This window comes from Varroa destructor, unplaced genomic scaffold (genome assembly GCF_002443255.2).
Source record: "Varroa destructor unplaced genomic scaffold, Vdes_3.0 BEIS01000003.1, whole genome shotgun sequence".
NCBI lineage: Eukaryota > Metazoa > Arthropoda > Arachnida > Mesostigmata > Varroidae > Varroa > Varroa destructor.
The window spans coordinates 56,546,590-56,558,166 of NW_019211456.1; the positions used below are offsets into that span (position 1 = coordinate 56,546,590).

The 11,577-nt window shown below is 41.7% G+C and overlaps 1 long non-coding RNA gene across 2 annotated transcripts in view; it reads right to left on the reverse strand.

Annotated features, from left to right (window-relative positions):
• LOC147757171 (uncharacterized) overlaps positions 1 to 10,057 on the reverse strand; it is an 18,737-nt gene extending 8,680 nt beyond the window's left edge. The window contains exon 1 of one of the 2 annotated variants that reach the window (XR_015324391.1): positions 8,893 to 10,057. This is a non-coding gene — a long non-coding RNA (uncharacterized LOC147757171). Of the gene's footprint in view, positions 1 to 569; positions 1,295 to 8,892 lie in introns of those variants that run through there. The other variant, XR_015324392.1, reaches the window with a different exon arrangement.
• Between the last annotated feature and the right edge of the window lie 1,520 nt (positions 10,058 to 11,577).

Below are 11,577 nucleotides of genomic sequence, written 5' to 3' on the forward strand. Positions count from 1 at the left end.
GCGTACCGGATTTCATACGCAAAGGGGCATATATGTAAAAAACACATTTTTTTATTGATTAGTATTCCACGATCTGGATGTCAGACAAATGAACATCTCATGAAATTTTATTGCTACACGTAACTCTATAACGAACAGTGAATGCAATTGGTAACAATGTTTGCACATGCCTCGCATATTTTGGTAAAAAAACACTTTTGTGTCGGTTCCCTGTTGCCGAGGCCCTTCGCTTAATGCCCATGTTCGGCAAACATCGCCTATTTACACTGTTTATGGACGCCAGTCGGACGATACCTTTGCTGAAAGCAATCGAACCCTATAGCTTGATAGATTTGACAGATATCTGCTAGAACGTAAGCAGGAACTTGACCCCATCGGTCTTCAGTTTCTTCTGCTAGCAAATGCGTGTTGTAGATATCTAGTTGAGACTAAAGATATTTGTATGCGAACATATAAATTGTCGGCCATGTATGCAGTTGGAGTTGTTATATTTTTACTGTCTGACGATGTTTCAAATTCCGATTCTGCTTGTCTAGTTTAGCAATTTTCCAGTTCGAAAATATACCTACTTGGAGCTGCAGATGGAGCCGACGGGATGTGGAATAAGGATGTTTTGGCTAGCAGTCCATTAAGGTCATTATGGCCACAACGCGCGCACTGGCCATTATTTTCGGTATCTTCGTGGGACAACGAATCGCCTCCGTTGGGGTAAAAGGCGATTATCGCTTGGATTGGAACGTGTATAATAGTTAACGTTTTTGCAATAACGTATGGTTATGTAGTCATTCGTTCGCGCGGTTGTGATGTATAGACATGGCAAAATCAGCCTAGAGATGTCGCGGATTTCAGGTGTAACAATTTGACAATTGACCCGTCATCATTGTCATCGTTTACCAAAGTTCATACAACGGCAGCAGAGTCTAAACGATACTTTTTGAGATAGCAGTTAGTTAGTTTTCGATACTTCATCATTTCCTGTTTGGGCTCGTGAATTCGGAAAACAACTACTCACAATATATTTACCCACAACAGCACAGGTTCACTTCACTGGGCTTTTACTAAAACACGGAAATTGTTCGGCCAATACACTGAGCTAGAAGAGGACTGTTGCCGTCGTTTAATAAGCGCTGCTTTGGAAAAAGTCACGCGATTTTGTTGCTATCATAGGAGACAGTTTTTGCGCAGTACCGGCGGTTGCCGTTCAATTCAGATACCTAGAGTTCTACGTCTATGTCTATGGTGCGTTAGCACATTGCTCGAACAATGGCACCCTTTCTGGCTGAAAGATCCGTTTCTGAACGAAGTACGAATGCTTCTAAGAACGATTTTAGACGTTATCATATATTAGTAGCGTCACAGCATCTACGACGTGTTAGATTAGAATTAGCTCATAATGCACCTATATAACACTCACTACGGTACACACACGAACGGATGACGACCTCGGTCACGAACATGGCGATAAATACGTGTTTACCTTATACAATTGTGGTAATGGAGACAAAATTCAGTCAACTGAGTGAGTTTTTTTTGATTGCGCCTTAACAGACGAAGGAAATACTGACAACAGATAGCCTCAGATACGTTTAAGGAGGAGAAATAAAATTCGCCGCTGCAATTATGACACTACCAGAACTGAAAGATGACTGTTACAGCTTACACACGACGAGCATCACTTTTACAACTTCAACCAATCATCATCCGACGTATACGAAAATCAAGCGAGCGAGTACGCGTACAAATCTTCGCCAATAGTCAAGTCAATAATCTCATCCAAACCAGTCAGAAAGAAATACTCAAAACCAGTAAAAAACACTACTAAGAGGAATGAAAGAGCTGGAATTAATATGGGACGGTTAACAGTGCTAGCTACATATCGTAGGCTTTGAGGTAGACACGAACACGACCATATCATTGTGCCCTTCCGCCCCGCTTCCGGCCAAACTTCATGTTCTAACGTGATTGTAGTGCTCATACTCTGAAATTGTGTCTGAAAAAAGGGAGCCTGCATGAGTAGTTTTTTTGCCTTCGTCATTGGCCACGAAATTATGCATAGGATATTTACATCAGGCCACACTTGATCTTATTGGTTAGCGATAAACCCCCTGTTCTATCAGCACGTTCTATTCGTTGTCCATAGCTGCAATGAAAACGAAACCGTTTTGCAAATGCTGGACTGAGAGGAGAATAAGATAGTGAAACGAAATGTTATGTCTTTACACGGGTTTCGCAGGCATTACCCCTTGATTTCATTCGAAATGAACATGTCTATCTTACATGACCTACCGTAAACTCTCGTGGAAATTATAGTGCCGCTGTTATAACACCTGACCGGTTCACGTGGGTGGCAAACAATTTGCCAGCTCAAATATTCGATTATCTGTCGAGTTATCCCCTTCATAAGATCCATTTAGCGGATTTAATTTGTTATAAGCCTACCTCTAAATCTCTGTAACTGACACCCGTTCTTAACCAGCCAGATGTTGGTGTACCCATGCATAGATGCAGAGCACGAGGTATTTCTGGAAGTTACTTTTTGCAATAGCTTACTTCGGCGCATCTTTTTTGTGATATCCTGCTCTGTTAATACTTATATGACTGTGCGATGCTGAACTGTGACTTGTGCTAAAGCATTACACAACCCAACGTTTTGTTACTCGGCGTTTCCATTGAGAGTGAAATTATTTGCAAATGCAGTCACTTCTATTAATATGCATAGTGTTTTCGGGCTGAAGAACTGACAATGGATACGCCGTATTTGAGTCTGAGCCGCGATGCGATTAGTGACGCGGAATAAGGACATCCCATCATTGCTTCCTAGGCCAAATTATGAGTAACAATGTTGTACTATGGGCATTCACTGTTATAGCTCGTGTATCTACGAAGCCTACAAAGAAAAGCTTAATTTGCTATATTCATTATGACACTATAATTTATCAATAAAAAATCTTGATTGTCCCGGTGCCTCTGAGCTTGTTTTACAAAGCTCTTTTTTTTCTCTCGTCAGTGCTAAATGGCTTCTTCATATGCTGACAATGAAATGTTAGGAAAAGTAGTATTTACCGGCACTAGATGCTTTTAGATTCTCATTGTAGAGTTCGGCTCCGTTGTTGTGACTCCGTTGTCAATGACAGAAAAATGCACTAAATTAGCAGAGGAGTGTTTTTGCTCTATGTTACGAACTCGACATGAATCTATATGGGTGTGTTGGTAGCGTTTCTCGCCAAGAGACGAACCACAAATACATGAGATAACGAGATATCTCAACACAAACGTGGAACACTTCGTATTCAGGAACACTGCTATCGGTAAAAACCGAGACAATACAACTGAAAAACCTTTTTTACGCAGCATTTGTTAAATGAATTCTTTTTCGGACGACGTTTACTTTATCAGCGCCATAGTGCAGCTTTTAGTTATAAGTGGACAATATGATTCAGCACAATCACAGCAGTTTTCGTTCAATGACGATTAGTGATCGATTTGGTTATATACTATTCAGTATTTGTACTGTTCAATGGAAATTTTAATAAACGTTGCACATATGGAATACGTGTTCATAGAACAAGTGTTCTGAACGACGCTGTTTCACAGCCTGCTGGGAAATGTAATTATTTCTAGTTGGCTAGATAAAATATTATGTCAAAATCCATAGTTCTTGCTATTTTGTTCTATTGATGTCAGTGGTCTTTATTTCTTAATATAAATTATATAATGTGCTCGCTATATTAGTGTAATAGCGCTATAATAGTGCATAGTCCGGTATATACTTTAAATGCTACATAAAGCGCACTGTAACAACATAAAGATTCATGCTTTTACTCAGATTACTAAAGGCACAAAGTATAAAAACAACACTCAATTCAATATTAGGCCAATCTTCTTCGCACTCTACAAAAGCCGACCGCTCGTCCTTTTATTCCGAACGTCATTAACTAAACTTAGCCATATAATTTTTGTACAGATGTTTGCTATTTTAAGCAGAATGACACTGAGTTCTGCCTAAAAGAATCGAGACCCAACTAAGATTAATATCTCAAAATACTATATATATATAACACTTCGATGCTAGGCTACGACCGTCTATGAAGCACAAATCACTCAGTACACTTATAAGCGCAGTCAATGTTTAGCTGGTGTGGTAACGACTCGGAAAGGAATGATTTTATTGGCCAAAACACTTAGCGCAACATGAGTCTTTTGTTGATTATACAAAACATCCAATCGAGGATTATATGGACAAACAGCATGCCATTAATATGATGTCTGCTATTTAAAGAGGCCTTATTGAAACAAGAAAAAAAATTGAAGACAATTTTCCACCTCATAAAAATGGTTATTTGCTAATCAATTAAGCGAACTTTGGATTGCTTGATCATCCACGGCAGGTTTCCTTTCTAGCAATCTACAACTATTATTATAACTATCTTCAAACGAAAAATGTACGGGAGCTGCTGAGTCTGTATGTGTAGAAATAGAAATAGTAATCAGCATTTAAAAGAAGAATAAGAACTTTGAATGATTTTTGAAAGGGGCTACGTAAAGCCTATAGAGTACAAATCAACATCAAGATAAGTTATCAAGATTGAACGGTCTAGTTAAGTGACGTGGTAATGCTGTACTGGATATTGTAGATGATTTACTATTTTGAAATAGATCGTTTTATAAAATAAAAGAAAGTAAATAAATTATTGATGACACTACAATAATAACGGTAGTACTGTGATACAAATTACAGTTTTTAACAAAACACTTATTTTTATATCCGACTATCGCTTAGTTTAAGTTTTTTTTTTGCATTGCATTAGAGGTCTAGTCGCAACAAACGTTTCTATCTCATGTCTTTAACCTATGATTCATATGAGGCCCTATGGCTAATTGTCCGGTATTAGTACCTACCAGTGTCTAGAAGAAGGTAATTAACTTGGTAAGTATATAATGACAACGGTAACCGACTTAGAGAAAACAAATCTGCGCGACGCGGGCATCAAGTCAATGCAGTATAAGATTGGGTTTGATAAATTCTAACCGCTCGTGAACTTACACGTATTGTGTAAATTCGGCTCTGTTTGACAAATTTACGTATTTATGAGGGGTCATTATTTTCACCACACTCTAACAACAGGGACACAGATTTAAATTTAAATAGGCTTACAATAGAAAAAATGAAAAAAAGAAAAGGTTCACAGCGAATGGAAAGGCAGGGAAGAAAATCGATATCTAGATATCGCACATCACAGGGAAGCTGGACCACGAGCTAACGAGGAAAGCAAATAAATACTGTTTTGTCAGGTCGGGTGGCGTGCTCGACTTCCGTGTGAAAAATGTGCGGCAAAATCCAAAGGCAGAAACGAGGAACAGGCAAAAAACAGCACAGGATAGATACTGATCTAAGCGACGGGAAAGATCATTTGGCTGACACGTTTAACTATCTTCCAGCAAAAAGTAAGCGCTACACATTTGGAGTCATAGTGAGAAATGTTGTACACCTACGCGACGGCAACACAAAGGTAACCGACAAAGAGTCAGTGAACAGTGGCCACTAACTTTCAAGAGAACATCGAGACTCAAACGGGACCAATTAAAGAAGGATCTACCTAAAGTATGAAAATTTGAATCAAGGGCCTAGACAAGGACATTAAGAAAAAAGCGATTGAACAATTCACAAGAGAGAAGCTAAAACTAACCGCTTTGAAGACAGAAATGGCGTGGGTACCTTTCGCGCAGCGCCAAAAGATAGAGCACCTCGGGAAAGACTATAAGGAAAAAACGAGCAAATACGATGCCATAAATGTGGGACCCTTCACCATCTTTACTAGAGGAAGGCCGCGCTGCTATAACTCGAAAAAGGGTCAACTTATAAAAGCGGCAGACTTTATGGAGTGCCCAAATTATAGACATTATCTTCGAGAACAAAGCAATTGTAAGAGCCAGGACAAGGTATTCGAAAAGCAGGACACCGAAAACACAAACCAATTCGGAAGAAGCACGGATGAAGCGGCAAGGACAGATCTCCTTATCAAAGCACAAGGACAGGCGACCCAGGTTAGCGCATAGGTGGCTGAAAATTAGCCGGACACCGAAAGCCTTTATGCATATAATAAAACATATAAAAAAAAGAGCTGAAAAAAAACTGGGGAAAGAAAAACTAAATTATTACGGTGCCCGGACCGTTGAAAGCTATCCAGGTGAATCTGTGTAGGTCGGGAAAAGTGCACGACGCGCTCAATACAAAAGCTGATGATCAAACCGAACAAAAATGTGACTCGCTTGAAAGCACAGAAAGGATACTGCCTTATGAATGAAACCAGGCTGAGCCATAAAGTCTTAGAGACAGAAGAAGCTGTGGATCGTGGTAAAGCTTAATGACAGGCTAATCACCGTCAGCTGCCACGTCTAAACAAACAGGACATCACAAGCATATATAGAGGTCCTATACCGCCCGGGTAAAAAGTTTATTGGATGTAAGATATAATATAGAAAAAGTAAAAATATTCCAGTGGGATAAAACATCCACCGACGTACATACAACTGAGTACAGAGATAACAAGCACATCCGAAAGGGCTTAACTCTCTTCAACGACATGGGTAACAGTGTCATTTACTGGTCTTACGCCCTAGAACAAAGACACAACAGAGTAGGTGAAAGGCTAGATAGTACCTAAAGATGGCCCGCTAAGTGAGCAGGCAGCCATATTCTTCGAATGTGGTAAACGCAGGCACGAGCTGACTAACACGCTGTGGCAATTGGAATTGGGACAAGACCAGGGCCGAGATAAGAGTCGAAGGGCACCGGTTACTAGGCGTGGGACTGGCATCACAACGCATGAGATAACAGATGTCTAAGTAATAGTTGCTCGACAGCCACAACCAGTCAAAAAAGACTAGAAGATGGGCACGTTCTAGTACTAGTTGTCCGACCCAACCGCGCACTTCAGAAGAATTTGCAACAAGGAGCATGAATAACATCCAAAGACACAGAGAAGAGAGACTGGTCTTCTAGAGGTATGGAGAACTTTACAAATAGCAAAGAGAGATCTCAATCATTGGATAGGAATCTGCGACAGCAAGCACAAGATAAACAAACTCTTATAGGGGCAGACCATATAAAATGGTCATGGACAGGTTAGTGCGTTACAACCAACATCCCCCGAAGGAACTGGTGGAAAAGACAGTAAGATCCTAAAATAATCAGACCCGACTCATCCAATGGAGAGAAGCGAAGCTGATAAAAATATTCCCAAAGTGCAAGGCTTCGGAACCCGACGAAATCTCAGCGGAAACAGTAACAATCGTGCCACAAGAGAAACTCGAGGTCTTCAAAAACATGGCGGATAGGATATGAAAGAACCATGCCCACCTGAGTGAAAAAGGGGATTCTGGCTCTTATTAAAAAAATTAGAGAAACTTTCCACTGATATTGGAGCTTAATGCTCAATCCGTCTGTTGTACATGTTAAGGAAGGCCGTAGAAGCCCTCATAAAGGAACTCGAGAACTCATTAACTAGAGGAAAACGAGGCCCTGTGCGACACAAGATATGGATTCCTAAAGGATCAAAACACAGAAATGACCATAGCATAGGTTATTAAAGCAGCGGACAAGCGATGAAGTAGGCACCAGTGGTCAAGCGAACTATGCGCAGTAATTCTCCTAGACGTACGCAATGCCCTAGACGGCCAAAAGTAGCAGGAAATCACTAACACCATGAGTGTAAAGGGGTCTTCTGCACCTCATAGCACCTAGTCACCTATTACCGTAGCGATATATATCAGTCCGATACGAGGACATGACATTCGTGATGGCTGTTGGGATACGTCAACTATTTATCCTGAAACTTCTGCTATAGACTATAACATGCAATTGTGTCCTCATTTTCAATAGGCATGGAATCCATCGAGTACGCAGTGACCTAGTTTTTCTAGTCACCGCAAGATAGAAGACACGCTCACAAAAAGGGTGCAACGTATTCTGACTCAAAAGAGCACATGTATGGAAAAACACGGTTTGAAACTCGCCCCCCAAGAAGAGCGAGATCGTACTATTCATCTGTCACTGAACAATGTAAGCGTGATATGCGCAAGCCCCGCGCAAGACCCGGCCGCCATCAAACTCAAGCGCAACAACAAAAAGTTCCCGCAAGTGTAAAGGCTGCTGACACTCAAGAACATACAAAACAGTTCGTGCTCCGTGATCGCTATTGCCAAAATCGTTCTTTGGCCAAGGATAATTGAAGAAAAAGTTAGGTGCAAGACGAACCCGGCATAGGAGGGTTGTGATCTACCAATACAGGAACGGTAAAAGGAGTGGGACAATATAATAGTGGACTCCTCAGAAGCTGGAACCTGCCACCTCATCAAACACCTGAAGAAACAGATGAACATGAGCATGGGAATAGCCCGGACTATCTGATCTAAGTCGCCATGGGTACTTCCAGAAGCGCCGCCGTAGTATTTTCTATTTGAAAGTGCCCCATTTCAACGAGAAAAAGGTGGAACTTTCAGAGGTACCTATAAGATCGAAAAAAATCCGAACCTGTCTACGTGTACTGTGAAATGCTGCCTAGCTCTCCGAGACGCGCGAATCGGACTCGGTATGTCGACGATCTTACCAAGGTCGGTGCTAGACATGATAACTGGAATAATGGAATCAGTAAAACAGTGAGAGAGAGTCATAGGTCTAGTAGAAAATGTGATGAAACAGAGAGTATAGCTTGGAAGAGAAAGAAAAATGACAAATAGTTAGCTTATGCGCGAAGTCATGGGAAATGCTGAAGATAATTCCGTGGAACTGTGGCAGCGCCCCTACGTTAGTGATGTTCGCACCGGAATCTTGATATACAGAAGGTATCTTTATGCTCACAGAAATCTGGACAACTGGTCCATTCGACTTACCAGTATTTTTTCCATGCAAGGCCGCTCCACTAGCAGAATATCAGTGTTTTACAATCATAGCGTTGCAGAGCTCATTCCGCACTATGTAGAAAGCAACGTCATGGCCCTCCGAATGGCCCCTAGAACATGGTTTGTAACGGCGTATGTGCGACCAAGTGACAAGAAGTGTACTCTGATTTTTGTAGAAAAGCTTGTCGGCGGTCTGTAAGACGTGGCGTACCTTACTTCAACCGTTTCCATCAGAGTAACAAACGACGTCAATGCGTGCCTGGACCAAGCGGCCTTCCTAGGGTCGAACGTCAGCTCTTCGAGGCCACTTATGGAACATCACTGCTGGACAGTTAAACCCAGCACAGTACCAGTGTTGGTCAGCCTTGCAGGAAGCTCTATCATAAACATTTTTGCAACAAACGCAAGCAGGGATAAAATCAAATACGTCGGAGGTAATAGTCGCGTTTTTTTAATTAGCCTACAAACTCCCTTTGGCGCCATCGCTCGTCCGGAGGAAAAAAGTTTTACCACGTAAATCGGGCCTGAGGAGGCTCCTGGAACGGATTAATGAGGTCTTGCCAGTACCAAATCCGATTGATGTTGACACTTATTCGGATCATTTTGTCGACATTCTGCAACTAGAGCTCACTCCAGGAGACATCGGCCATCATTCGATTACAATTACCGCCCAGAACGTCCTTATTTTACTAACAACAATACGATGCTACTATCCGCAGCGATCACAATGGTCTCTCGGAGGGCATATGTCGCCCAGACTATTCTCCGAAGCGTCAGCCATATATAATTGGCCTGATCTTACTGCAGGCTTACGTCATATCCATTCACCTCATTAGCACTTATCGACCACCTCGCTGGGATGTTCTCACTTAGTGTCATTGTGCCTCGGGGTGCCTGATCATGCAGCGTGGGGATGAACCGACAACGAACAAACGCAGGAAGTGGGACCGAAAGTGTTCCGTCCAGGAAATGACGCGAGCATTTGAGAACCTGAGCTCAAGAAAATCAGCGAGACGTGACAAGATTCGAAACCAACACCTCAAAGTAGCAGTGGCGCTGGCGCCATGCTGGGTTGCTTTGTTCAACGAATTTCTTCGTACCAGACTGCTTTATTCTTATTGGAAAGTTGCAACGTTTCTCATTATCTCAAAAAACAGTGGTGAATCAAACAAACTGACGTCATGGCGCGGAATTGCGGAAAAAAGCGTCTGCTATGAATTTCTTTCGTATTTGCTGGGGAGAGCACGAAACGTGTTTCTGGGTTGAAACAACACGGATTTAGGAGAAGCATTCAACCGAAACGACACGCAAGATTCTACTTGCCGATACTAAGCGAATTCTCAATAGCCTACGCAGTATTTGTATACTTCAAAAGCTCCTTCGATTCCGCCTCAAGAAATTTGGTTTTAAGCATTCTCGTTGACGTCACCGTTCTCGCGAACACGTTCAAGTTAATACCAGCGACACTTCAGCGAACCAGGGTTGCAGTCGATGGCGAAGTCTTGAAGCTGTTAGCGTTCTTCCGGACTTCGCGTGTGGCCCAGGGTGATAATTTTAGAAATTTTCAGGAATTTTAATTTTTTTAGATAAGGAACTTCCCATATGTGGGGGTCCCAGATATGTGGGCCCAAAAACGTAGTCTCTACGCAGATGATTTAGTTATTCACGGAAGGCGTCACTTCCATGTGCAGCAAATCTTACAAACGCTGCATTCTGCCATATCGGAATCGAGATTGAGCATTAACCAAATCAAAATCGAGATAATGAAATTTAGGAAAAATGGCCTATTTAAAATTGCTGATTTCGTATAATGCCCAAGGTTACTTTTAGCATATTGCAGAAAGACGCAAAAAGGCTTTGATAGATTTGCCCTCAATATTTAGCTCCCACTGATTGTCCCTCTCAACCACTTTGCGACCTTTTGGCTTATGCTAATTGCCACATATGAGATGAGCTTAATCCTGAATAATCTCACAGTAGAGAATAGCAAATATTCGAATTGGACAAAGGCTTTTGTAGGCCCAAAATAGCCTTGCACTAAAAAGTCGAAATCGAAGATTAGAAGAGGTCGATTCCGAATTCTATGAAAGGAAATCTATGACGGACGACACTTGGAAAGGTATAACATACATAACAAGCGACGCGCTATGCAGTGCATGGTTCTCACCATGGTCTGTGCAAAGTACAAGAGTTTAATGAAGCTGATGAATCTTGCATTTGTATTAGGTATAGACAATATTGTAGTCTATATCATGCTTCTCGCTGCCCACAAGTTCGATCGGTGGGCAGTCAACCCTGGGTCGACCGTTAAGAAACTGCCTTATGCCCTCAGCTTTAACCATACACGTGAGCCCGTTATATGTATGACCTGGAATAGCATCTGAAGCTATACATGCCGAGTTGTTACGATTGCATACGCTTTAAATGTTTTAAATGCTCTCTGACAGAGGTGAGTAAATGGGTTTGATTGATGTTTATTTTTGTACCTTCTGTAATCTGATATTTGCCCCAATGCGGCATTACAAATGGCGAAACATGGGTGTATGAACACGACGTGGAGACAAAAGCATCATCGTCCGCATACCCCTTCAAAAGCGAGTTAAGATGGAAGGGCGCTGCAAGATTCAGGACAAAAACTAAAATCCCTCTCACCGTCCTCTTTAACTATCGCGAAAC